This window comes from Phascolarctos cinereus, unplaced genomic scaffold (assembly GCF_003287225.1).
Source record: "Phascolarctos cinereus isolate Bilbo 61053 unplaced genomic scaffold, phaCin_HiC Scaffold_1;HRSCAF=81, whole genome shotgun sequence".
NCBI classification, from domain to species: domain Eukaryota; kingdom Metazoa; phylum Chordata; class Mammalia; order Diprotodontia; family Phascolarctidae; genus Phascolarctos; species Phascolarctos cinereus.
Window position 1 is genome coordinate 107,794,226 of NW_027555514.1, and position 11,320 is coordinate 107,805,545.

The window sequence follows — 11,320 nt, forward strand, 5'->3', positions numbered from 1 at the left end:
TATCAGCACAACCAATCGATACATTGAAAAAGTCTGGAAATATTCAATGTGTAACAACTGTTGACTTCCCACCTCCATGAAGGGGTGGATTGGCAGAATCCTCTCATATCTCTTCTTTCAAATTATGATTGTTCTTTATAATTTTGCATTATTTACCTTTGATTCATATGTGTATAGCTATTCTTTCCATTTACATTGCTGTAGTCACTGTTCATATTTTCTGTGGTTCTGCTTACTTCACTGCATCAATTCATGTAGGTCTTTCCATGCTTTTCTGAAGATTCATCATATTAACCCTTTCTTATAGAATTAGATTATTGCCTTTTATGAAGTTTTGAAAGTACATTTAATAAATAATTTTGCGCATATATATTGTCATGTGAGTTTCCTACTGATCATCTTTTGATACTATTGACTACTCACTACCTCTTTGATATTCTCTTCTGCCTTGGCTTCTGCAGCATCCCAATCTTTCCATTTTCTTCTTCTATCTTTAGAAGCACCTTCTTAGTGTCTTACTAGTGACTTCCCGAATGACTAATATTGATGTTCTCCAATATTTTGTCCTCACCATGCTTCACTTCTCTTTCTATGCATTTTCCCTTATTATAGCTCATACTGTAAGGCTTACTAAATACTTTCATTATAACCCCATAAGGTAGGGAAAAGAAAATTATTATACCATTTTATAGATGAATGAATTGAAGCTCAGAAAGGGTTTAATGATTTTATCGAGGTCATACAACTGGTAGTGGAAGAGGTAGTCAAACTCAGGTTTTCCAAACCTACTTTTAATACTTATTCCATGACAACAGTAGTAACTATAGATAAGGATGTAATATGTACACACAAAATATATCTTAATTCCTCAGATATTGCCACCCTATGGATCCTCTAGATTTTCCAGATATTCTATAATGCTTATTTTCAGGGGTGTTCTGGAACCAGCTCTAAACAAAGTCTTTCTCAATTTTCAGTGTGAGTATTCACACCTCAGAAGTCAGCAAACAGTATAAATTAGGGCTTCATTTAATGTTTTGTTAATTATCTAGACTTAAGAAAGGGATGGGGAAAATGTTAATAATGTAGATTTAATTTAAAAGTGTGTCATGGTTACTTTTTCTTTTTTTCAGATAGCTAGTTATTAAATATTTACCAGCATACCTCTGCTTATCTTCAAAGCCTTCAAATGACACAAATGGCCCTGACAATGCAGGGGATGTCTCATCTCTCTGAATTATTGCCCCTAGTGCTTGCTTCAGTGCACATTTACTAAAATTGGAATGATACAGAGAAGATTAGCATGGCCCCTGCACAAGGATGACAGGCAAATTCGTGAAGTGCATTATTGCCCCTACCCATAAAATCTGGAGACTTCACTAGATGATACCACTTTACTATTTTTTCACCATTCCCCCTAAAAGCACACAGTTCACAAGCCCAAGAAAGAAAAAACATGCTATTTACAGATAAAAATACATACAGGTAAATACACACAACTGAGCTCTTGTGTAATGCTGTTACCCATCCATGAGCAACCTTTCCCTAGGTGCCTTGGCCATTCATAGCCATGCTCTGGGTAACAGTCCCAAAAGGTGTTACTTGTAGTTTTGTCAATGTGTTGTCCATATTCTCTTTGGGAAACCTGCTCTTTCCATGGGTCCAAATAAATGGTGTCAATAACTCTTGTATTCTCACAGTGCATGGCAGGTGGTACCCTTTTTCCAAAGGAAAATCTCTTGTTTTTCATGGATTTTCTCTATAATGCCTAGGGGAGCATTTCAAGGGTTTCCTTTTTTGCAGCAGGAATACAAGCTGCATACAATTCACACAGTGTCAGAACTCTGAATTTAGGAGCCTAAAGTCTGAAGCTCACCTTGTAGTCATGATTCCAGCTAATGTCTAGCCTCATACAAAACTTTTTTAGGAGTTAGGGACACCCCTTGCATGAATTGATCTTCATCACAAACAATGCATTTGGGGCAGAATGACTTCACAATCTGATTCTTGTCTTCTTTTTCAGAGTTCACAAATGTTATATTCTTCACCAGCATCAGCACTTCCTATTACATTAAAAAGCTTAACAAACACCCAAGTTTCTACTTAGTTATCTCTTAAGCCTGTCAGTTTTCAAACAATTGGGCAAGATTGTTCAAATTAAGCAAGCTTTTGATGTCAAAAATGAATGATGGATAAAAGAACAGAAGCCAACACAGACTGCCACTATTTTGAAATGAATTTTAACAGATGTAAATCAATAGACATGATGAATAAGAGCTGAAGAGCCAAAAAACCACCTCAGTCTGTAAAAATGTGATTCCCTTATGGATATCAGAGGTATTGTAACCAAAGACAACTCCAATTTAGAGCATAAATTAATTTATATAATCTTACAGAATAGGATGATGAAATATTATGAGTAGTGAATCCTCATAAAATAATGAGAAGTAATGGAGAGCAAAACAAGTTTACAGAAAATAAGACAATTCAAACTGAGCAACATCATCCCAAGAACATTTAAGGATACAATGAAACGATGTGAAAAATGTGAAAAATGGGAAAGATCTTTTAAAACTTCCACCCAAAAAACTCTTTTCCCCATAAATAATGGTGGAGCTATCATACTTGGACTCCAACATCTTACTGTCTGATATTGGAAATGAACATGGCAAAGAAAAAAAAACATAGAACCAAGTACATGCAGATTTCCATACTGAAGATGATATAGTGTTAAGGGATTTGGTGGATCAGTTCTAAAGCTATCTGAAAGGTGGGAGGACACAAACTATTTAGGAAAAAAATGCACAGAATTTAGTATTTCAAAAAAATTCACCAAGAATATATCAATTCCCGTTTTTCTGTAGCAATAAGAGACCTACTACATGAGGACCCACAGAAATCTACCCTAGGTTCAGTACTCTTTGAGGCCAGCATTACTCAAAAATATATGAGGGCTACAAGCCCTGTGTTTTCTTCTAACTAGACCAATCACAATACACCTTAGTTCCAAGAAAAAGATAATCAGTTGTGAAAATAAGTAAAAACAAGGATCCCCTATACACAAAATAATACATGTTTATACCAGTTACTATGCTCCCCTCCAATGAGGGGACACACACACACACAGAGGGAATGAATACATAGGGAAGTATATGCATACAGAATATACATAAAGAGATATATGCATAGGGAACATGCATGGTTAGGGTCTCAACTGCTGACACATGTATGTCGATAATCAGGTCACAACTTGTTTAAGTGAAAGCCCTTTCCATCAACACAATCTTGCTGCTAATAGATAAAGAGAAAACACTCAGTCCATGTACATACGACTTGAGAAAAGTTATCCTGGTTCTGGTCCAATTGCTTTAACCATTGTCCTTTTGTTTTCTTTGCTGAGATATTTGTAAAATGCTTAGCACAGTGCCTACCACAGTTGGTGCTTAACAAATGCTAGTTCTCTTTGTTTACCTAGCTTCAGTTTCTTCTCATGTTCTCTTAATGTTATGATGCTTAGCCTTCCCAAAACTACATCCTTCACCTTCTTTTCTACTCATTTACTATCCGTGCTCCCTTGATAATCTAAAACCAAGAACAACATCAACCTCTCTTGTGAACTCTTGTGAAGTTGATATTTTCAACTGTCAATGAGACATTTCTATTGAGATACCCTACCCTTCTTCCTTCCTCCCCACCCAAAAACCTCAAGATCAACATATTGAAAGTTGAATCCATCATCTCCTCCCAAACATGTGCTTTATATTCCAATCAAACTGGATTATTCACTGTCCCCTAATGATAGCCCAAACTTTCCTAATTCCATCCATCCCATTGCTGACATGATTTCTTTCCCATCTCTACCTATTGATACCACATTTCTTTCAAGGTCTAGCTCAAATATTAACTCATCCATGAAGTCTTTCCTAATCCACCTTCTTCTAGAAATGATCTTTCCTTCTTATCTCTTAGCACTTTTTAATTACTCTTATGCATGTTATTTTCCCGAGGAAAACTATCTTATTCTGAGGATGTACTCCTCCATTCTAAGGATATATCTATGACACTGGTAATAGGACCATGGTTATCAAAGGCTGAATGACCCTGATATCACCTAATTGTTAAAGTATTAAACATTCAGAATGGCAGTTTCCCCTAGTATTTGTCTCTTATTCTAGGAAATCACAACACTTAAAAAGTCAGTATTATGTATGTGCAGATTAATGTATGATTTGGGATAACCACCAAGAAGGTTCCTTTTCCATTCTCTGTTTAATGCTTGAAATTCCTCTTACACAGGAAAAACCTTTTCATCAACTATTTTTAGAGATAAGACATAAATATAAATACAGGCATATTCCACCTCACCCCTATTAGTTTCTGCTGGGTCTGCAACAATGCTAAAACAGGGGAAACTTAGGAAGCTATTGGAAACAGTTAGTCCCATAGGAATTGTGTAAAACACTAAAGCCACAAATTGAGAAAATGAAAATATGAATACATTTGGGAATTTGTATATGTGTGTGTATATTATTATATATTTGTATATTATAGTGTTTATAACATATACTTAACATAATTTTTGTTATATATAACAGGTAGCATGTAATATTTCCTATATAGTATATCATATTTAATATGATATAATTTATTGCAATAGAATTTGATAACATAGTCAATGATATACAATATTTACATATATTATGAGAGAGAGAGAGAGATAAGGTGATTATAGATGCTTTCCAAGCAAGTTTCCAAACTATGCCATGTCCATTTAAACCATCACATTAATCTTACCATACAGCCAATCAAAATGTTAGACTCTTCCCCCTAGGACTCCAGGCTCTAATAGTTAAGCTTTTACTTCATCTTGCCTGGAACCAAGACTCTACACCATTTCCATGCTATCATTTCCAAATTCCTTCCCCTCCTTTCATCTTCCTTCATTATATTGTAAGCTCCTTGAGGGGAGAGTGTCTTTATTGCTTGTTATTTGCTTCCCCATTGCATAGGACAATATCTGGTATATGATAAGTGCTTAATAAATGTATTTATCTACATTTGTGTATACTTTCCTCATACCTCTACATCACTAGTAGTTTGATCAAGCAGTTGGACCAAGACTGAGAGGAATGCATCCTTTTTTCATGGCCATGTATTTGGTATTTTTTCCAATCAAATGGACTAACCCTTAATTTTCTAAGTCTGTTTGCTAGGTGACTCGACATTGAAAGTACCTGAAGACTTGAATATGGAGGGATGCCTTCCCTAATAAACTGGTCTCTAGCAGACAGACAATATTGAAATCAGAAAGGTAGTTTTGAAAATAGGTACGTTGGCAAGTGAACTGCCAATGTGCCACATTCCAGGAGGGGGCCGTTTAGTCACTTTACAGCAAAATGTGATAAGAGAAAGAAATAAGTGTTATTTTCACCACTGCTAACAAATTACTTTTATAAGTGGCACAGTTTCCTTTTGAAGCTGGCTTCTAGTAATTAACCCTTCCATCTGGCAGTCTTTTTTCCACACTACTAGTCAAGTGACATTTCACATTCCTAATAGCTGTGACTTCAGCAGGCCTCCCGCTAATGATGCTTTTTGTTTCCACTCCCATTCGCTAAAATGCTTTCCTCTAATTTAGTGACCTGAGCAGCAATATTAGGAAAAGCAGAAAACAATCATTCAAAAACTCATTAAAATATCTCAGCTCAAAATGAAAATGGGGCTCGTGAGAAGAATGAAAAAAAATGCAAGGAAAAAAGTTATTTGAGAACTGTTGCCATTTCTGTCAATGTGGATTCAATGAATTAGTAAAAGATTTTGATAAAATTTGTAAATAGTAGGAGTTACCAAAAACTAATAGTGAAAATTAACTTATTAACTAACCCTGACCATACTCTTTAGCAAGAAAGAATCATGAAAGCATCGATAGGGAGAGTCTTGAGAGGCCATCTAGCCCCACCCTCTCATTTTAGTTGAGAAAACTGAGGCCCAAAGGGACTAAGTGATTTATCAAGAAGTAGGATTTTAACTCAGACCCTCTGACTCTAGAACCAGTACTTTTTCCATTGAACCATGTAAACTTCATCTGTGTACTTTCATAAGCCATTTAAGAACTATATGACTTCTATTAAAATGCAAATTCCATTGGTGACTCTCATAACTACAATATTCCTGAAAAACCACACATTTAGAAAGTTATTTTAACAATGTTATTGATATTTATTAAGCAATGTCTTCTAGTGGGAAGCATATTGGGCCAAAAGTCAGAAGGCCTAGATTCCAATTCTAACTGGACCACCATCTTGTTGCATGAGCACGGTAAGTAACTTAACTCCTCTGGACCTCAGTTTCCCCAATTACAAAATGATCATCAGAATCCCTGGCCTTCAACCTTGAAAAGTTGTTGTGGAGTAACTAATGCTACAATATTCTGAAAGCAAAAGCACTATATTTAAGAAAAGAAGTCTTATCTGGAAGGAGGGCATATGACCATCCTACAGAAAGAGACCCTGAAATCCTCTCAAAGTACTGCATAAAACCTCTCTTGTCAATCCATTCTTAGCATCATCTCATCCATTCCACTTAATGCCACACATACTTGGAGCTCTAAAGCTGTAGAACTGTATAGTCTGAAAGGATCTTGGGGTCATCTAGTCCAATTTCCTACCCAAGACCAGAATCCCTTTGACAATATCCCTGACAAGTCCTTATCTAGTCTCTGCTTAAACAATTCCAGTGACAGGAAACTCAGTGATTCCTGATGCAGCCCATTCTATTGTTGGACAGCACTAATTGTTCTAACAGTTCACTTCATATTCATCCAAAATCAGCCTCCCTGTAATTTCCAGTTATTGGTCCTAATTCTGTACCCTACAATTACACAGAATAAATCTAATCCTTTGTTTTCTATGGCAGCTCTTTAATATTTGGAGATAGTTCTTTTCCTCTTGGGATTTCTCTCAAGCTATGTATTTTTGCAGCAAATAATTTAATCTATCAGTACCAAAAGACAGATTTTTTCTAAATTAAAGAGCATTTGGCAAGCAATATGTTCATTATTTCATACTTTTAGATTAAGAACTTGTTAACTATAATCTATACATTTCAGAGAAGAAAGATTTATATCTTAATCCATCTGAAACATATTTAAATATTTTCTGTTCAAACTGGTGGCCTTCCTCTTCCTCACTCCAATGAATGGCAGAAAGATATACCAACAACACATGCTGCCTCAAAGTGGAGCCAGATTTATGCCCTCCCCAACCAACCCTCATTGTCCCACTGCCCAGTTCACAGCAGGCACAGCAGGCCACTATTACGTGGAGGATGACTCCCCTACCCTACCCAGATCCTGACCTCTGCTGGAGATATCTCAGAAGTTCACACCACTCTAACTCTTGGACTCACTATTCTCTTGTTACTTTCCCTACCTAAATACTACCTGAACTTTCTATCTTCCATGAATTGTACTTTCTTTTATATGTTGTCTGCCCCAATTAGAACGTGAGCTCCCTGAGAGCAGGAAATATCTCAGTTTTCTATTTACATCCCCATCCCTTATCACAGTGCTTGGCATCTAGAAAGCAATTAGTAAATACTTTTCAATACCATCCCATTCCAAGCAAAGATAATTAGTGCTTGGGGAAAGCATGGAGTTCTGGGTAAAAGAAATGTCATGAGTAAAGATGTAGCAGTAGGAAAGTATGGGATGTGTTCAAAGGACAGTGACCATCAGGGTATAGAGTTTATGAGGGGAAGTAGTGAGAGATAAGGCTATATAAAAGGTACAGAGGACCTTAAATGCCAAGTCAAAGAGTTTGGAGAATTTTGGTCAAGTAATAGAGAATCATCAGAAGGTTTTGAGCAGAAGAGTAACATGATCAGACCTGCACACTAGGAAGATGAATGTGTCAGAGATTTTTCTCAGAATGTAAAAGCTATACAATACTGCTAATCAAGCAATTTACATTTCTTTTTTTTAAGCAATTTATATTTCACCTTGACTAGACATATAGTCTGATCAAACACCCAAGCTTGATCTTCTTTCTGGTAGTTGCCCCCTCCCATGCAGAAGCTTCCCTTGTCACCAGCCAACCTACTCCTGCCACTGCTACAAATCTAACCAACCACTCCAATGGATGCTGCTGCCATCAAACTCAGACCTTTCAAGCTGATACAGTCATATATTCAAGGAAGAAAACACAAAAGAACCAGGACCTGCCAGGGACCCAGGCACAAGCTCACCTAGTTGTGTCCCCAGCACTATCTGCCACATGGGAAGGGTCACCACAGTGCCAGAGTAGAGGAGATTCATTCCATCAGTGGAGTTACATCTTGCCACCTGGAGAATCACAGCCAAGAGGGCCCAAGTCAGAATCTGTTTCTTCTTTTAACATATGCAATTCTTCCCCCCACATCTGTTGCTGGGGGTAGAATTGTGGGGAGGAAGGGCCAAGGGACCATTCAAGGTCTTCCATTTCATAGCAAAGGGCCAATTCCTTTCATTAATGGCTCATTATATGGACAGAGTGAACCCCAAAGCTCCCACATGACCAACCAGAAGTTAGCAGAAAATATCTGTGCATGCTATTTATAACTCATTTTAAATTCCCATAAAGAAGTTGTTAGCCAACAAGTGAAAAAGGAAGAAATGGTGAAAAAGAGCCAGCATGGCAACATCAAAAGCAGGTCATGCCAAATTAGCCTCATTCCTCTTTCTGTCAAGCTTACTGGGTGGCTAGATTTAAAAAATGTGGATTAGGGAGAGTGGTTCTAGATTCCAGTAAAATATTTTACAAAGTCCCTCATGCTCTTCTGGTGGAGCAAATGGAGAGATGTGAGCAAGACAGTAGTATAGTTCAACCACACTGCACACTTCAAGAAATCTCTGATTAATGTTTTCATTACTTTAACACATACTTTGTATGCAACCTAAACCTATGAAGACATAAAAACAAACGGGTTTAGCACGTATATCACACAGTAAAGATACTTGAAAAAAATGGACATTTTTATGCCCAAAGGGCTATAAAACTGCACATACCTTTTGACCCAGCAAAACCACTACTAGGTCTACATCACAAAGAAAAGGAAAATGACCTATATATACAAAAATATTTAGGACAGCTCTTTTTGTGGCAGCCAAGAACTGGAAATTAAGGGGATGCAAGTCAATTGGGAACAAGTTGTGGAATATGATTGTGACAGAATACGATTGTGTTATAAGAAATAATAAGGGGAATGTTTTCAGGAAAACATTTCAAGACGTATACAAACTGATGCAAAATGAAATGAGCAGAACCAGGAGAACATTATTTTAGCAACAGCAATATTATATGATGATAACTGTGAATGACTTGGTGATTCTCAGCAATATAATGATCCAAGATAATTCCAAAGGACTTATAATGAAAAACGCTGTCTATCTCCAGAGAATGAACTGATGAAATCTAAATGCATATTGAAGTATATATTTTTTACTTCCTTTATTGTTCTTGATTTTGGGGGGGGGTTGGGTTGTTTTTTGGTCTGCATCTTCTTTTGCAACATGGCTAACTCCCTTGTGTAAACTACTCCTTGATTCTCATGTAAACTCATCTCCGAGTTCTCCAAACTCCTTCAGATACACTGACACCATCAGTTCGATTCACTCCCTCTCTTTCCAATATACATCTCAGTTATCCACCCACTTCACAATTTCTTTTCTTCTTCTTCTTCTTTTTGGCTAGGCAATGAGGTTAAGTGACTTGCCCAGGGTCACACAGCTAGTAAGTATTAATGTGTCTGAGGCCGGATTTGAACTCAGGTCCTCCTGAATCCAAGGCCAGTGTCTATCCACCACCTCACCTACCTGCCCCCATTTCACAATTTCTACCTACTCTTTCTTCCACCTAGTATAATCTTACTCTCTTGTGAGCAGTTCAACTCTTTCTATACTTGTGAGGAAGAAGATGGAGAGAGAAAAGGAGAGGAGGGAGAGAGACAGAAACAGAGCTAGGCAGGGGTAAAGCTGCCTAGTCCCATCTTTGCTGCCTACTCTAGGCACTGCCATCTGGTCCCATAAGAACTGTTTCAATTTATGAGCATGGAACCAGAGGCTTTAGCCATTCTCATTAGATTTCTTCATTGGTGGCTTAAGCCACTGGTTGCAATAGTATAACCTCAACATACAAATATGAGATAAAGGAGGTACATTTCTATTGTTTTAGAAGACATTGATAGGAGGCTAGACACAGTGAATAGAACACTGGACTTGGAGTCAAGAGAGACTCAAGTTCAAATTCAGCCTTTGCCTAGCTATGTGACCCTAAGCACAGCCAGCCTTTTGCTCCTGAACTCTGTAAACTGGAAATACCAATACCTCCACAACCTGAGTTTTGGAGTTATTGGAAGAATTAAATAAGAATATAAAGTGCTTTATACACCTTTTTTTGTTGTTCAGTCATTTCAGTCAGGTGCAACTCTTCCTGACCCCATTTGGGATTTTCGTGGCAAAGATACTAGACTGGTTTGTCATTTCCTTCTCCAGCTCATTTTACAGATAAGGAAACCAAGGCAAACAGGGTTAAGTGATTTGTCCAAGGTCACACAATTATCTGAGGCCAGATTTGAACTCTGGTTTTCCTGACTCCAGGCCCAGCATTCTATCCATTGCTCTACCTAGCTGCCCTTTCACATACCTTACGCATCTCTATAAAAGTCAGCAATACAAAGCTATGTGATTCCCTAAGTAGTAGATATTTGGAGTGTGGAAATTCCCCCAATAAAGGCAGAACTAGATAAATCCAAGTAAGTTGCCTGAGGCATCTAGAGCATAAGTGGTATGTTTGTCCAGGATCAATATCCGAGGCAGAATCTAAATTTAGGTCTTCCTGACTCTGAGCCCTTTACTCTGTCCACTGCACAAAGCTGCCTCTACAAAATAATAGTGCCATTACGTGATAAAATTGTTAGGTATCATAGGAACCCAGTACCCAAAACTTGCTAAGCGCTGGTCTACACAACCTTAGGTAAAAATTTGTGGATACCTAACAAAATTCTTTACTACTTGTGTGGATTTGAATGCGGTACAGACACAGCTGTCAGCTAACTTAGATCCCTACCTCTGAGTTTCAGCTTTATGGGCTTTTATTTAATTTTCAGGGAAATACAGAAATATAGCCAACATTTCCAGAATAGTCAACACTTACAGAGTTGAAGACTCTTTCTGCTAAATAAACTCAGTTCCCCTGATGCTATTAGAAAAATCATTGTTTAGGCCCCTGTGGTCTGACCATTAAAAGGGCCAGGGTCTCCCACTGTATCCTGGGCCATCTCCTGT

General features: G+C 37.5%; 1 pseudogene; it reads left to right on the forward strand.

Annotated features, from left to right (window-relative positions):
- Positions 1 to 1,249: 1,249 nt before the first annotated feature.
- LOC144455256 (U6 spliceosomal RNA) lies at positions 1,250 to 1,350 on the forward strand (annotated as a pseudogene).
- Positions 1,351 to 11,320: the final 9,970 nt, after the last annotated feature.